Source organism: Pogona vitticeps, chromosome 1 (genome assembly GCF_051106095.1).
Source record: "Pogona vitticeps strain Pit_001003342236 chromosome 1, PviZW2.1, whole genome shotgun sequence".
NCBI classification, from domain to species: domain Eukaryota; kingdom Metazoa; phylum Chordata; class Lepidosauria; order Squamata; family Agamidae; genus Pogona; species Pogona vitticeps.
The window spans coordinates 226,563,652-226,579,958 of NC_135783.1; the positions used below are offsets into that span (position 1 = coordinate 226,563,652).

At 40.3% G+C, this 16,307-nt stretch overlaps 1 protein-coding gene across 24 annotated transcripts in view; it reads left to right on the forward strand.

The window, feature by feature from the left end:
• Window positions 1-16,307, forward strand: part of NCKAP5 (NCK associated protein 5) — a 762,731-nt gene that overhangs the window by 584,874 nt on the left and 161,550 nt on the right. The window lies entirely within an intron of this gene.

The following is a 16,307-nucleotide window of genomic DNA, read 5'->3' on the forward strand; positions in this document are numbered from 1 at the left end:
TCAGATGATCTGACTTGCACAATGGAACTATTTTCTGCTGCAGTAATGTCAACACCGCAACTGCATACAACCCCACATATTTTAGATAACTGCATATGTAGAAAAATGTGAATCTGTAAAGCTCAAGCTGGTTGAAATTCTTCAGTTTCCTCCTTGGACCAGATCTGTATAAAATTAGAAGGGCTTTTTTCACTCTGCATTGGGGAACGTTTATTCATATTTCCAGCATATATTTCCAAAATGGATACATTTTTGCACATATTTGTCACACGGATGTATTTTCCCCCTTTAGTGGGGAGTATGTTTCTGTCCATTTTTCAAATGTGCATTTTTTCAGACACATTTTTCTAATATTTTTGAACCCATATGCTGTTATTGTGTGAACTTCATTGGAAGATTAGGAGTTTACCATAATCTGATTGTTGATTTCATTTTGTCTGGTGGCAGGTGTGACTTGCTTGTATAGTTTATGAACACAACAAATTTTTCACCCATCCATAATAACTGGCAATTTAACCATTCCTGAAATAATCATGTGGGAAAAATATATTCGGTTTCATTTCTTCTAAATCTGCTACACATATATTCTCCAATAACTGAAAAATCACCTTCAGCACATGACGATTACATTCTGATGTGCTGCTGCAGTTTACTTTTGTGAAATGGCTTTCATGAAGTGCATAATCCTAAACATGTTTTGCTGAAATTAAGTTCTTTTGAAATAAGCACAATTGCACAGAAAATTATTAAAGGGCTATAAAGAGCAATGATATTTATTTGCAGACTAAATGATCTCTATCCAAGACACCATGTGGGACGTGTCTGTGCAGAAAGATATAATCAGAGGGGATATAATCTCCATGAATACTCACCAAGCAGCTTGAAGGAATGGGAGTCTCAACATATCTTCCATGTACCGACTGAACGCATCTCTTTTGGTTGGTTCCTTGTCCCCTGATAAAGTAGGATGGGGAGCACAGGCATAGGATATGAGCAGAATGTGTAGATCTCACCGTGTTATATAGAAATATATCCTATATGGTGGATATTAAATGTCAGCCAACAGTGGGAAAAACTAGGGAAGTAAGCACTATGAAGACCTCTTTAGTTGTTGGTACTAGGTAGTATCTGCAATGTGCTTTAGTTACAGTACAGTAGGTCTGTGTTAGTGCGGTGCACATTTGGCAAAATGTGGTGGGTCAGTGGCTATAGAATGACATTCAGTTGAGTCTGTTGACAGTTCATGCTCATAGTGACTATTTTTTACTCATAAAGACAGCACTAATAAAATCAAATTCCATGATTTCTTAGTCTAGAAAGTGCATGTGATACTGCAGCAGAATGATATAAAATGATAACATAACAAGAACAATCCAGGTGAAAATAGATCACCTTAGTCTTGTTTATGCAACTACCAAGACAAAGCAGAAGACAAGGGGAGAGGGGGTTGAACTGGAGTTAATTTTAAGTAGATGAATTTATCTTATTTAATTAAAATATATCTGCCACTAGGAGGCTGACTTCCTTAACCTTCCTCAGAGATGAAGCTACTTTTCAGCTTGAATCTGATTTCTTGAAACACCAGCTCCTTGTAGGGTTAATGAGTAGTTGTGCATCTCCAGATCTCTACATGAGAAGACGAAGCTTTGGGAGAGTTTACATTTTTGTGGAGAGAGAGATCTAAAGCCTGGACTCATCTCAGACTAAAGTCTGGGAATCCTACTGACAACGGAACATTGGTTCAGTGGGAAGGTGTCTCCATCTGTTTTCTTTATGCAGCATCAGTGCACCCCAAAAATGAGACCAAGGAGAGAGAGACAGTGAATGTATAGACTCAGATATATTCTACCATTTACAGTATAGCAAGGCAGCAAAGCGAAGCCCCAACATCATGGCGGTTGCTGGGCTGCATAAGCTCCGAGAGTAGATGCAAAGGACATGGGCTAGTTCTGAACCTTTACTATGCAACAGCAGAGTAGGGGCTGGGAAAGTTCGTGTTCTGTAGGTAAAACCATGCAGAACATAAATCCTATTGGGAATGACAACAGCAGATGTGGCTGTGGCGGATGAATTTTGCTGCCTGGCCAGCTGCTGAAAAATTGTGCTTCCTTTTTTCATTGCTCTGGTTCATAACTACTGTCTAGTTTGCTGAATGATGCTAGGTTCTCCTTTTGCCTGTTCCCACGACCAGCTGGGTAACAAGCAAGTGTGCTCCTCCCAATTCCCATTATCCTTCCTCATGGCATCACAAAGGTCCATTTTGGCCTTGAAATATCAAACAATGGGGTGCTGGTGACCTGGCAACTCTGCCTCCATGTGGCTCTTCCCTCTGCACACACCCTCCAAGAATTTGAAAGGGTAAGGGGGAAAAGTTTTAGTTTCAGATGAGGAGAAAGGAGGAAATTACGCAGGAGAAAAATAGGCAAAAAGAAAGGCAGAGCAAGCACTGTAGAAGGAGAGAAAGAATACCGAAAACAAGTGAAGAAGGAAGGAGAAGAGCGTGGGGGTAGGTCTGGAGACTAAGAGCCTTTTAACCCTTCTAAGCTGATTGCTTCTGGTAATTGAATTCAAGCTCCACCACATCTTGCTGACTAGAATTTCCAGGGCAGCCCATTTCCTGAAATTTTAGGGTCAAACCTGGGACTTGGAAATGGACACAAACCTGGTTGAAAGGGCATTGATGATGTTACATGGTAGGGTAGGCCCCTGTGATATCATGGAGGCAGGGCAGGCAAGACAGTTTTTTCTTAAATCAGGCTTTGCTCTCCTGCTTCCAAAGTATATGCATCAAGAAGGCTCTTGAGACTGGCAAACACTAGCAACTTCTTTCATCTTCAGTGGAAAAAGGTACCTAGACACATCAAGATATTCCATCTACCCATCCCCCTGTCAACCTCTGCAAGATTTTTCACTCCTGAAGAAAAGGAAAAGGCATAGCATTCTTTCATCATCAGCAGCATTAGGAAAAAAAACTTGCATTTTGTGGGGGCATGCAGTTTTGCAAAATAGAAGCTCCGTGGCCAATTCCCCCCCCCCAAAAAAAACTTTTTCAAAATGAAAAGAAAAAGTAGAAAAACTAAGTTTCATTCAGTGAGGAGAAAACGCTGGAATCATTCATTCCAGGGGAGCAAATGCTGATCTCTATTGCTGCTAAGTAAGTCCCAGTGCTGCCGTTAGTTCCTGCCTTGAGCCACATGGCCCAGTGTGCCCATTCTCGTCATGCAGAAAAACAGCAGCAGGGGGAGGGGACTGAGGAGAGAGAGAGAGAGTCAGTGAGTGCAGGCATTTGGATCTAGCAGGCCATTTGGGAAAACATGTACAACACCTTCACGCTGAGCCAGTGAACCCTGCTGCCAGTTGGGAAGGGGTGGAGATGTGTCCCCAGGCTTCCACTCTACTTCCCATGCAAAAATCACACTTTTCACTTCTCTGGCAACTCTGGCCTCAAGGTTTGTCTCACCATCTGTAAACCCAAAGAAACATAATAATTCCCTGAGACTACAGCTGGCAATCTGAGACCTGACAAGCCTCCTGCTGACATTCTAGCTCTCTTTCTGAGAGACTGCCGTAGGAGTTTCTTTTCCTCAGTTTATACTCCCTTCAGCCTCCACCTTGTTTGCTACTGCTACAATTTCTTTCAGCTTCTTCCAGATTCCTTTGCGGTACCTGAATCTAGGTTTCTCCCACTGTCTCCTGCTTTCTTCCTTTTGATGCACAACTGACCTCTCAGTATTGAATGTCACTTTAAAATATTCTGTAGCCAAGGAGCCTCCAGATGGTCACTCCTCACTGCTTCCAAACAAAGAAACAATAGACAAATACAGAATGTTCCCAATCTGACCGATTATATAAAGCCATCTTTTGATTTCACCAACCTCTACATAAAGCCCTGATCTCTCCTTTCATCGTCATCTCTTCATTTGCAAAATGGCAGTTTAACTGTCAGCATGACATTTAGATGTTGTAATCCTTTTCGGATCAAAGTGAAAGAAACCATTTTCCCCTCACTTTTTACAGTTCACCTCCCCATAAGTCATTTTTCACCAACCAAATATGTTAGCTCATTTTCTCTCAACAATAGTTTCTTCACAGTGATCTTTATCTATCTGGCCTTGCATAACAAAAATTTAAAATCTGCTCTGTTCCTTTTTGTCTCCCACTTCTATTTTTTTTTAATGTGCTAGACTCATAATATGAATGACAAAGAACTGTACTTTGATAGTTCCTACAATGACTTGGATCCAGCCCTAATGTACTTTGAGAGGTCCATTGAAATGAATGGGACTTCAATTAGTCATGATTAACCAAAGTCCTCCCCTCACCCTAGTTCTGCTGCGAAAGCGGAAGGGATCGTGGTAAGTCTTTGGGTCTGAGTCTGACCATTTGGTGTCATCCCAAGTTTGAGTCATGGGTTCCAAGTCCCAAGCCCCAAGCCTGAGTCCCTGTTAAAAACAAGCTCTTTCCCCCAGAAAAGAAAGGGAGAAGGTGAGTGGGTTCTGATTCTCAAGTCAAATTCAAATCATTGAAAAAACAACAACAACCACCTGAGTTGAGTCTGAGTCAAGTTGACAGCAAGTTCTTTGACTTGAGTCCCTATCCCTGAAAAGCAGTTTCATAAGCAGAACCATTTAATTGAATCATGACCACATTCCAGTGTGTTACAAGTAAACATGATAATCTTTCATGCATATGCGGCTGCATCTAAGGACGTACAGTAGCAATGTCTGGTCTTTTGGCATATTGAATACAAATATCTGAAAGTGGTTCTCATATATAAATAACTTCAGGTTTTCAGTAACACTTGCAATCCTTCTGTGAGGACAAACCCTGTAAATAATGGCAGGTTATAGCTTTGGATCATTTTCAGATTTGGCCCGTGCCTACTTTTTAAAGGAAGACATTAATTTGGCATTATAGTGTCTCAACTAAAGTATAGATTTATTCTGGTTTTCAACAGTATAAAGCATCTTGTATCTGAACAGAAGTAATCATTAGAAAACTGCATTACTTTTTTGTGTGTATTCAGCTTCAAAGCAAAGCTCACAATCATTTAGTTGTCCTAGAATTAAAAAGTTGAGAACATAATTTCCATTCTTATTTTTGAAAACTATGTCACAGTTTGAATGCAGTGCCTGTTCATTATATTATTTAGATACACATAAGCTTTTCTCTGTTGGTCTTTTTCTCTCTCCCACTCCAGCCCTTCATGTTCCACCTACAGATCAAAAGGGAAAAAAATGATTACTCCGGATTCAGTCAATTTTATGCAGATAATGTTTTCCATAGCTACGTTTGAAAGGCCTTACATTAAAATTATTATTAAAAACTACGGTGTCATCCATTTTGGGCAAATACATATAGACACAGACATGGAAGCAGTTGCAACATCCTGGAACCTAATGATATTGGTATTGTCTTTACTCGATTATGCAGATTGATATATTCATTCCTTGGCACTGGAAAATTTGACGTATCCATTTCTGGCTGTGGATGTTACACAAACGAAATCTGATGCTCAATATTAGAAGATTAAGTAAACCAAACTCTGACCCCAAAGGGCTAGACTTTCTGAAAATAGAGATCATTTCAGACCTTGTCTCCCCCACAGTACAGTGTGTTTCTCAACAGCATTCATTTTGATTTTCTCCTGAATTGGCAATCTGATCTGTGGTTAGGCTTTGCAGTGACTGCATGGAGATACCCCACTTAAGAGAGCATCCCCATTTGTGACATTATTCACATGTCCTGCAGCAATTTGATGATCATTACTTTTATTATCTGACAGTGTTTTCAGATTTTATTTTATGTATCGTCTTCTCCAGCGACAGAGAAATTGTTCTTTAAATGATATTTATTATCTCTCTCTATCTTTTTAAAAGAAATGAAAAAAGAGGACCCGTATTAAATTTTAAATGCTTGAACTTTTTCCATGTAGAGAATGACAGCGGTCACAAGCTCTCCTTGAATTTTGATTGAGAATCTGCCAGGATCCAGAAAACAATTAGAAAAAGTTTGGATTTTTTTTCCTGCAAAATCTTAACAAGAACTCCACCTTTCTTTTCTCTTAATTGGGTTATTTTGTGGAAACAATAGTAAAGATTGGATGAGCTGAGGAATCAGAAGTGTTCTTCTCTTCCTCTGCTTTTCATGACTGTGCTCTAAGGATGAATGCATAAATTATTTTCTCCTTTTTTTAAAATTGCAAGTTTTTTCCTGTCCTTTTTACAAAGAAACTTATAAATATGGGAAGTGCTCTTAAAAAAATGAACTGGACAAAATTCACTCCAATCTTCACTAGCCAAACTTAGTATTTATTTGTTTGTTGTTTGGTGGCGCTGCGGGCTAAACCGCAGAAGCCTGTGCTACAGGGTCAGAAGACCAAGCAGTCGTAAGATCAAATCCACGCGACGGAGTGAGCTCCCATCGCTTGTCCCAGCTCCCGCCAACCTAGCAGTTCAAAAGCATGCAAAATGCAAGTAGATAAATAGAGACCACCTCGGTGGGAAGGTAATAGCGTTCCGTGTCTAAGTTGCACTGGCCGTGTGACCACGGAAGATTGTCTTCAGACAAAATGCTGGCTCTATGGCTTGGAAACAGGGATGAGCACCGCCCCCTAGAGTCGAACACGACTGGACAAAAATTGTCAAGGGGAACCTTTAACTTTACCTTTAAGGGGACCCAAGGTAACCAAATTACATATGTTCCTAGAATTTAGTTCTGTTCAGTTTTTTATTAATCCAGGGGGGCTTAAAGTATGAAGAACATGAGCAAGGTTAGCCCTTGGTCTCTTCCATAAACAATTTGCTTGTATGAAATGACTTTCTTCCCTGAGACCTCTTTAAGCAAGCCAGAACTTTGTGGAACAAGTGAGGGGAATTTTGGGTTCTTTCAGGAGAGTTTCTCGTTTGTTTTGATATCTTTTGGATACCAGCCCTTCCAGAAAGCCTAAAAGCACCCTAATCTTTCAGGTTCTTTTTATTTTCCTCTTTCAGCTCCCTGGCTCCTCAGAACTACTTCACAAAAGCAGGGTGTGCTGGGCAACAGACAATTTAATCCAAAAGCAGGCAACACAGTAGTGCCAGAGGAACAAAAATAAATCATTGTCAGACTTACATAGCAGGCACTTTGCATCATCAATGTTCACATCACACCCTCAACAGCAAATTATAAATTATATAAATTAAAAGCAGCAAGTAGCAAGCAGCAGTACAGATGAGAAAGAGAAACATCAGATACGTCATTATCATTGTTTTCTCACCCTTCACCAAACGTATGTAGGGTGGCAGTATTTTAACACATCATCATCATTAATCATCGAGATATCAAGTAACTTTTCAGAGGCAAGAGAGGATGCTAGACTATCAGTTAGGCAATTTTTCAGGCAAATACAACTGAGGAAATACAAATAACATATGATTGTTTTGTTACATTTTCTTCCGAAATCCTGAATCATATTTCAGAGATTCTCTATTTTGAAGCCTCAGGGGACTCCAAAAAAGAAACGGGGGAAAAAGCACCTCTTTTGTTTGTGTCTGTTTTCCTTTGGGTTAAGCTGAAGTATGATCTTGAGAGATGGCCGGTCTGGCTCAATGTCCTCTCACACATCCACAGCCACCTGCAGTTTTTGCCTTCTATGTAACTATGAAACTTTCGGAGCTTGTAGAGGTGGCAGCCTTCACTCAGCACCACAAATTTGGCCAAATGCACAAGGGGCCAAACACAAGCATTTAAGAATAAAGTCTGTTTCCTGGATGAATGAAATCTGTGTTTTCATACCCTCTGTTAGTAGACTGTTGTTTTAACTTTCAACTTCTTGCCATCTTGTTTACAAAGGAATTTGCAAAGTTTAGTAAATTGGCGCCTGAAGTTGGAGCCTGTGTTTAAAAACTTGGCCATCCTTGCTGTCTGCATTGGCTGCTTATCACTGCTGTCATAACATGTGGAATTATCAATTTGGTCTTTTGCACAAAAATGACACTACCATTCCCAGCAGGGTGCTAATTATGTTGCCAGAAATAATAACCCCAACTGTTGTTGGTCTTTTAATGAATAGGTATGGCCAGACTGCTTAAAGAAAAGCATTAAGAAGGAGTGAATGGAGGACGTCTAACCAAGAGAGTAAAGGTTCTGTTTCAAATGAAGTCAATCTTAAATTTTAAATATAGTTTCAAAACAAAGTGTATCAATACAGAAAAACATGTAATTATGTACTTTAAATGGATCATAATGAAGATGTCAGATACATCATAGTGGGCAGACTGGGAATGTGGGCTACGTCTTTCATCAAGGTACAAAGGAACAGTCATGTAGACTTGTACTTTGATGGGATGTAAAAGGAACCATACAGGAGGAGATAAGAGACATCTTTTTATGTTCTCTCTCTATCAACCAACTACAGATAGGGTTTTGTTTATTTTTAATGTTCGGTTCCTAGAAAAGGACCCCCCCCCCCCAAAAAAAGCAGGGCCCATTTGTTGTTACACCAGAAGTGTGACGGGCCATTAAAATCTACCAGCCAAGTCTTGTGACGAAATATATTTGGACCATAGTTCTCATATTTTGCTTGCCGATCTGAAAATCCAGTAGATTAAATACTTAAGCATTCAATAGTCTTATTTGAACTGTCGCCAAAGGGTATGCATTTTCACACATATACTGATATGTGAACATCATGTTTAAATATTTGTATGTGAAAAGTGATGAAGTAGCCTTCCAATTTATTTGGTTGCAGCATTTATTGTTGTTCTTGGAGCATTTTTATGCCATTCTTTAAGCTTGCCGGCTATAATCCAAAGAGCCCTGGAACTAGTTCTGAGAGCCTCACATCATTTCATTTTGAAGCTGAATTCTGTACAGCCTCCTGCTGCCAAGCCATTTGTTTATTTATTTATTTATTTTTAGATTCAGGACATTGGCGTGTTCGGTTCTTTCACATTATTTTTGTGGAGCAGTTTGAGAGACATGCAGATGGTTAAAGAAACTGGCTTTAGATGGAAGCAGTTAACAACCTAGCAGGAAGGGGGTAAATTACCTCCCTGACATGATTATATATAGCAACACTTCTTGGACAATTAATTGTTCAGCACCTGACAGTATAAGACAGAGTGGGAAGCCCTAGAGTATGACCTCACATTCAGATAGCATTAAACATCACCAGAGGTTCAAAGATAAAGAATTATGTCGGCATTCGTCAGCTCTAATGTGTCAAATGTTTATGATTTTATTTAAAAAGTGCCTATGTGGTTTCAGATGAAATATTTGGAAATGGCTAAGCCTGTGTCTCTGCTGTCACCTGAGGTTGGTCCACACATCTTACCTTCTATTTTAAGCTGGCAGAAACAGCCCCAAACACATGTGGAATGGTTATAGTTTACAGAATTTTCCATGATGGAAAATCAGTAAAATACGCAGTAAAATCAGTAAAATACTAATATAGAAGCTGGGATACCTTCTTAATTAAAAAGGTATCCCAGCTTCTATATTAGTTTCCAAAACAGGGACACCAGCACAGATATGCAAACCAGCGTGCCTTCCAGTATGAGCTAGAGAGAATGAGATAATTGTCCCAATAATTTAAAAAGAGAGACTGTATTTTCCTAGTAAGTGAAACAGTAGTAATTACAAACATTTCTCACAAAATGTAACATTCTCAGGGGTACTTTCCAGTAAGCCAGCATATACCAGTGTATTTGATTTTCTTGGTAACACAAACTTCCTGTGGAGTTATGTGACACGTAGATTTTGTAGATTCTGTGTCCTTCTTAAGCAGAAAGCACACAACTACCTTGATAATGATAAATATAGAGTTCATTCTGTGATGAGCCCCTTCAGAGAACAAAGCCCACAGGGAACCATCCACATACTAGAAAGAAATGGTTTTTACACCTAAACTAGACAGGAAAGAAGGGGCTCAATATATTTGCCCCAGCAGGTTGGAGGGTGTTAACAGAGATGAAGTTATTCATGTGTGCAATTAATTTGAGCGTCTATTCAAATCACAGTAGATAAGCAACAAATGAGATCCATGAAATTAAAGAATAATGCAAGAGAAATCAGAGGGAAATCAGTGGATATAATACAGTGATTAAAGGAAAAGTGCAGTGTAGAACAACTTGGATTCAAGTATGAGATGAAACTCTAAACGTGAAAGATCAGCTATAGGTTGCCCTTTGTTAACTATAGGTGCTCTACTGTATTTTCCTTCACTGACACGATAGTGAAAGTGTCCTGCGTTCCCCATGTTTTGCAGTCTTTGGCCTAACAATTGGGGTCAGGAAAATAAGACAGAAAATTGGTCCAGGAAAATTCCAATGTGTGTGTGCATGATAAAAAAAACCAACAAAAGAAGAAAGTAAGGGCTATTAGGAAATCAGCCTTTATTCATAGAACAGTTCATAGGCCAGAAATCTAGTCCAAGAAACACCTGATTAGGGAAGTGTTGAGGCTCACAAAAGACGTAATCTAAGCCATTGCTGAACTTCTTTTAAATTGAGACAGAAAGGCAAGGAGACCCACATGAAAAATCTGTGGAAAAGAACATTAGAAGAAAAGAAATAAAGTGAGGTGAAAGAGGTGAATTCTCCCACGATGCAGCAGCTTTTAGAACCACAGATACCTCTAATTTTCTGACATTCTGATTGGCCCTGTTTCTCATATCACTAGAGTTCAATTCTGTATTTTTAGATGACAATGCCGGAGAGAAAGTACTTTGCACTACTTTTCTTTATGACAAAGAAAAAGCATCCCTTTTTGAGGTAAATGATGTGATCATGATATTTCATGTGGGCACACTCTGGGCATAGAGGCATTAAAGTTGTCCAGCTTCATAGCTTTCTCTGTTTTATTCTTTGTCTTCTAGCTTGGCTAATTTTTCACATTATAGCTTCATCTAATTCTTTAAGTTGCTTTACACTGCACTTTTGCTTTCACTACTATATTGTGTTCTGCTTGAAATTCACTGTTTGTTTCCCCTCTGATTTCTTTGGATATCATAGCAAATATGGTACTTGTCTTTTCCCCTCATTCCATAATCCAAAAGTCTAGGCTGAGAGAGGTCCTCTGCCCTCTTTTACAAGAAGGAACAATCAGCCATGCTATTTAGAAATAAAACCACAGATTTCTTCTGTTCCATTAGATATGTTTGTAATACATTGTGTTCCATATATTTGTAGTCAAGTCTAGTCTATATATCCCATAAGATTTATTTCAGTGTACCATATTTTTTGCCTCTCCCACATGGGAATTTCCTCAGAGACAAGTGTCTTGACAATCAGTCTTGCAAATCACCGTATTTTTCTGTGTATAATATGCCCCTCGTGTAGAAAACGCCCACTCCCGCTTTTCTAAATCAAAATTTCTTTCTTTACAATTACAAACATTTTGCAATGAACATGTTGGGGGAAAGTAGGAATCGTTTTCCCCTTCCATTTTCTTTGCAAAACCTGGAGGGGGGGAAGCTGCTTTTTGCAACGAAAATGTAGGGGGAAAGCAGAAATTGCTTTCCCCCTCCATTTTCTTTGCAAAACATGGATGGGGAAGCAGGGGGGTGGACTCCCCCCTTACTTCCGAGTATAAAATAACCCTCAATTTTTCCTTTAATTGTTTTAGGAAAAAGTTTAATTTTATACACGGAAAAATACAGTAATTCCATTTCATGTTCCATGTTTACTTTCCATAACCAATTGCAAAATGAAGATATGGAGGAAAACTGTAAGCTATGACAACTAGATGTCTTTTATCACTTAAGAAAGCCCTGCTTCTAATGACATGCTAGCTGTATTGTCTAGTGTGACCCTTAATGTAATGTATAACAGCTGCAATTTAAGTTGGATAACTTTTTATCCTATAAATACAAAGAAGAGTCAGCACTTGTAACATGACCAATTTTGAAGGGTCTCTATATATTATTATTTATTATTGTTTTAAGGAACCTTTGAAAGAATACTGCCATATTGTCATACTGAAAGGTTTAAGCTATGTGGTGTTGGCATTTCTATCTTCTATGCTTTTCAGTGATGACATTTATTAAGAGTCCTAAGTTACACTGGTTTTATTTTTTTTTAAAGCACAGTTTGGGTCTTCTATAACCATTAAATGTTCTACCGGCCAAGAGATGATAAACCCTCTCTCCCTTTTCTTGCCCCAGCCCCTCTATTGATTATTGTGAGGGAGGCTTAATTGTACGTGGCTTTTTGGATCTTGGACTACTTAGAAAATAAGGAGAATTGCTTACTGGATTCATTCAGGTGATCTTTCCCACCATTTTTGAAATCACAAAAGCGTTTTATTGACTGACAGTTATCCTTTGTGATAAGGAACAAATAAAACCAGAATAGAAAATGGATTACATGGTAAAGTTTATATCTCAAAGAAAATAAATATTCCAAACTTAACGCACATAATAAATGATGTATAAATTGTAAAGATGAAAAACATAGTAACAGTAGATTTACAACTTTAGTCTTACCTCATTGGTGGAATGGTACAAAAAATGTTGATCTCTTAAGAAGAGAGGAGGTTTATCTTATAAGGATAACTCAAAGCACTGTGAAATGTGTTGCAAGTGTACCCATACTGGGCAGATGTGCTTCTTGTTATATACGTTCAACTGTTGTACTTTTGCCATAATATTTTTTGTTTTTATTGCTTAATGATTTGTAGAAAGTCAACAAAACAGTCATTCATTCATTCAGTTTTCTAAAACAGTCTAAAATGCAGAGATCAAGACATCTGGAAAATGTCCCTTAAAACTTCTTTTTAGTTCATGTCTCCTTTGAATTTCTGCTAGTTACTGTCTCCCTGGGGGAAAAAAAAACTTATTTCATTAGGCAGTGATTGCAACAGTCTTCCATCACACAACATTTAGCTTGTTTCTTTCTGCAAGTTATTTCGTGGATGTATATTTCTTTAAGTATCATTCTAAATTTCATAGGTAAAGTGAGCAAAAGACTTCTCATCTACAGTACATAGCAAACTTAGCATCATATGCATCCAAAATCAGACATGTAAGGAGAGATAACTCCAGAAAGTACACATTTACTGCATGTAGCAAGAAGCATGGATCCCTCACTTAAGTGCATTTGTTAAAAAAAAAGTAGGGCACATAATTAATACTTCTAAAATATAGTGAATCTTAAGCACGTAGTATTCCTCGAACTCTTTTTACTGGCATCACATTAGTAGAACTCGTAGTCCTTCAGAGTCCATTATCTGAATGTCATTATTTTTAGAAGGGCTGCTCAGTCTTACTCTGGGTAATTACTGTCACAAGGTGTATCTAACACTACATTATCCACAGCATCCAGTAGAAATCACACATGGCAGAACAGCCTAGCCTTTAAGGAGCCTACTGATATAAAAACTTGTATTCAATATAATACTATGATTAGTCAATCAGCAGTTTTTGCCTTTGGAAACACTTCATCTTTCTTTGCCATAACAACTTATTAGTCTAATAGTCTCTTTCCTTTTCTCTCACCCAAACACATCTGTGTGCCTCATTACAAATCATGCATAATTTTAGTGAGATGCTGCCATGTATCTGACATTTGACATCTAAGCATTTTTCTATGTTGAGAATATCATCAACATAAGCAATGATTGCCCCCCCCAGCCCCGGAATAAATACGCGAGACAACAGCATGGATTTAAACGGGTCACACTTTATTTAATTAATTCAACCAATTAATCAAATTCTTAAAAATGAGGGGGGGCCTGCTGTAGTGCGGAAACAGGAAAACCAGGGGTATCAAAATACCCCATAAGATCGCCATTGGGCGAGCCCCCGGCCCCCATGCTCCCGCTGTCTTACTGACAGCAAGAACCTGGCCGGCCGCTAACAAACACCCCTAGACCTCGAGACATCTTTGATTGATGACTGTTGATCCAGGCGTGGCCCAACGCATCTTCCCGCACCGGCCCTGTGATCACACAATCCGCAGAGCCGAGAGGTCAGACACGCTGTTGGCTAGGTTGACTTACAAACGGGACTCACAGAGACAACCTGTTTTTCCGCACTACCCGCCAGTGTGACCAAATAAAACCACCTAAAAGCCAACAACCCTTTCAGTAGTGTGGGATAGGCGAAAAATCCCCCCAGCCAAAAGCCAATCAGGCTGAAGGTCAAAAACTATAGTCACACTAACATAAGGGAGGGCGGGTGGGTGCCCGAAACGGAAAGAGGGCGAACAACGGGGAGAGCTCGCTTAAATAGGCGAGCTCCTCCTCCCAACATGCCCACGTGTCCCCCAACGTTCTTGCTTCTTCCAGGGACGTTGGGGCAAAAACCAGCCACGCCGTTCCAGGGCGCAAAATGCCCGTCCGGCGGCTGAAAAATTGCCCCCCCCAGTCGCGGAATAAATACGCGAGACAACAGCATGGATTTAAACGGGCCACACTTTATTTAATTAGGTTGACTTACAAACGGGACTCACTGAGACAACCTGTTTTTCCGCACTACCCGCCACAGCATAAAGACTAGCGTAGCTATGTCTTATGCCCGCCACCAAGCTCACCAAGCTCAAAAAGCAGGCCCCCCTTAATGTCTTCAAGAAAAATGTCCAAACCCACCTTGGACAGGTGGACTCCATCCTCGCGAAAAAGGCCCTTATCGCCCGCAGAGATCCTGTGGTGACCAACCACGGATCCAAGGCCGCTGCTGCAGACACCTCAACAAACTTCTCTGTTAACGCCCCGCCGGGCCTTGTTAACCGCATCCAAACTCCGGGCGCCTCACCAGGCTAGCCTCGGTATAATTGTCGACCACACAATTTGCATTACCGGATATTTATGCCTCAACCAAGTTAAATCTCTCTAATATTAGCCCTTTACCGGTTGATTCAGGCAAATCATTACCTCCTAAATGAATAACTAAAATATCAGGAGGCGATTGACCAAAGGCTGTCAATCTACCCAATTGTATCCATTTCAAACCCCGAACACCTCGCCAGGTGATGTGCAAAGGGTTTCCCAAGCCTAAATCGTTCCCCCACGAAGAAGAGGACGCGTATCTCGCCGACCAATAAAGGAAACTGTGGCTGATGATCATCGCATGTCTTTGCAACCCGCCCGTCGCATCACCTGAAACGAAACCAAGACAGCCTCTGCCTACACATTAGGTAAAGGTCTAATGTAACTACGGTAACTACTAGAAGCCCACCGACCTAATTGCTTGATCTGATCCGTGCTATACCCTAGCGCTGCTGCAGTTGATGCAGCACCTATGTGAAAAGAATGCGTACCAAACTTAATTCCTACCACACCCACTCTCTCTAGTGCCAAATCAGTCATTTTCCAAAATTGAAATTTTGTTAAAGGTGCACCATCCAAATGTTGGAAAAAATATCCTAGTGCATGTCCTCTCTTGTCCAAAAATTCCTGAACTGCTGTAACCGGGCAAAGTGATCTAATGCTACATCTACCTAGCACCAATTGCTTACCCTTGCCTAACTGATCAACCTTAGACCGTCTAATTTGAATCCTCAACTGACCTTCCTGAACCAAAACATCCCTCACTTGCAGTGCCATGACAGATGTATCTGCTTTGCCTGATGCCACTAGTTCGCTAACTCTTAACGCCCCAGTCTGGGGGTTCATCTTGACCCGGCGTTTACCCTGGGGACCCAGGTAGCTTCCGTGGTTCAGTCCACCCATTTATGCCCATTTACATCTTCAGTGGATCACCCAACTGCATCCCTAACTGGAGGATTCTCACCATGCTTGTCCATGCACCCACAGACCCAAGAATAGACTACTGTAATGCTCTCTATGTGGGGCTTCCTTTGAGACTGATGCGGAAGCTTCACATGGTCCAGACCACGGAATGAAAAGATTCCATCATGTCTCCCCCATGCTGGCCGCCTTACACTGGCTACCTATTCACTTCCACATTGATTTCGAGCCGCTGACTATTATATACAAAGCCCTAAATGGTTTAGGGCCTCGATACTTGGCAGAGTGCCTTCTTCCGCCTAGTTCTGCCCATTCCACCTGTTCCATCCAGGCTGGGTGGTTGAGGGGTCTTACTCCAAGAGAGGCCCAAAGGGAAAAACTAAAAACTGGGCCTTCTCAGCAGTGGCCCCTTGTCTCTGGAACAACTTACCAACAGAAATCCTCCTGGCCCCGTCGCGGAGGGCCTTCAAGAGCAAACTAAAGTCCTGGCTCTACAAGCCAGCCTTCCCCGCAGCCATTACTTAGCTTTACCTCTTCCTTTTCCTTTTTCCCCATCTTGGACTCTTGTAGTAAAATTGGGCCTCATTTTTAATGCATTTATGTTTTCATTTATTATATTTGTATCTTTTGGTTTTTGT